Raw genomic sequence first — 1,250 nt, 5'->3', positions numbered from 1 at the left:
CATATGTCACTTACAAAGAGATATTATGATATTGTTCATTTTAATGATTATGTAGCCTCTAGGAAAAAGTATAAAAAGTATGTACATGCTTCAATAAAGTGTCAGCATTCAGCAGACCCCTCGAGTCTGTGTGTTTGTTGTCCCAGCATTCAGCAGATCCTTTGAGTCTGTGTGTTTGCTGTCCGCTCCATCGCCGACGCTGCCCTTCCACCCTTTTGGGGAATCCCTTACCAGTGGGGACCTTTACAATCTTTGTGCTGGGGCTGGTCCCCGGCAAGAAGGGACATGCACTGAGCAGCAACCACCCTCACTTAGGAGAGAAAATTTAACAAACTCTCCTTTTCTCCAGGGCCTCCCCCATCACCTACTCAGAAAGCCAAGCTCAGGACAGCTTCACCCGAGCCCCAGGACCACGATGGTAGGAAGAACAACTCGAAGCAATACCCAGTGATATGACCTTGGTTTTCCTACTTGGAAAAGAATTGTTCCTAGGAAAACTAGGATGATTCAGTGTTTCAAGTTTATCCAAATCCTGCCAATTACATACGGAAGCAGAAACAGTGATTTTTATCGAAGCCATCAGATCTGGCAATACTACTCAGCTCAACATTCTATTGAATCATGGGGAATAATATCAAATAGCAGAACAGAGGGTAGAANATGTGCAAACACAGGCAAATGCCTCTGGGTATTCCCTGTGAAGGTCGAGGGAGCTGGGGTAGGTGCACACCCCTGCTGTCATCAATGATTGAGGGCTGTCCTAGAAGATGGTCATTCCAGGCCTGTGGTCTGCCATGTGCACAGACAGATCTGCCTTCCTCAGCTTCAGAGAGAGCAGTGAGGGACAGATAATGTCATTAGAAGTCAGCCAAAGTGCAGTGAAGGGGAATGGCTGAGGGGACCAACAGTGACTCCTACATCTCCTGAGAGGAAAGATGTGAACTTTCAATCTGGAGCTCTTATGTGCGTGCATCTTTCTGGAATGAGATCCCCACAAGTTGGCTGCAAGTGAGTTCCCTTGAAATTCAGGCCCTAAGACACAGAACAGGATGTTTGAGCTCAGGCTGCCCTGCAGTGGCTTGGCCACCTGCAGTCACACATCAGTGACATCCTTCAGAGTCCCTGGCTCCAGGATTCTCACACTGGTGATTTAGTGAGTTTCTCTTCCCCTGCTGCTGCACCAGTTTGTAATGTGCAGGGAAAGATAAAAAATCATGCCTGTAAAGGGTTCAATTATGTCCATGTTTTAT

The sequence above is a fragment of the Galeopterus variegatus genome, unplaced genomic scaffold (assembly GCF_000696425.1).
Source record: "Galeopterus variegatus unplaced genomic scaffold, G_variegatus-3.0.2 Scaffold19060, whole genome shotgun sequence".
Classification (NCBI taxonomy): domain Eukaryota; kingdom Metazoa; phylum Chordata; class Mammalia; order Dermoptera; family Cynocephalidae; genus Galeopterus; species Galeopterus variegatus.
This window is presented reverse-complemented; position numbering follows the sequence as displayed.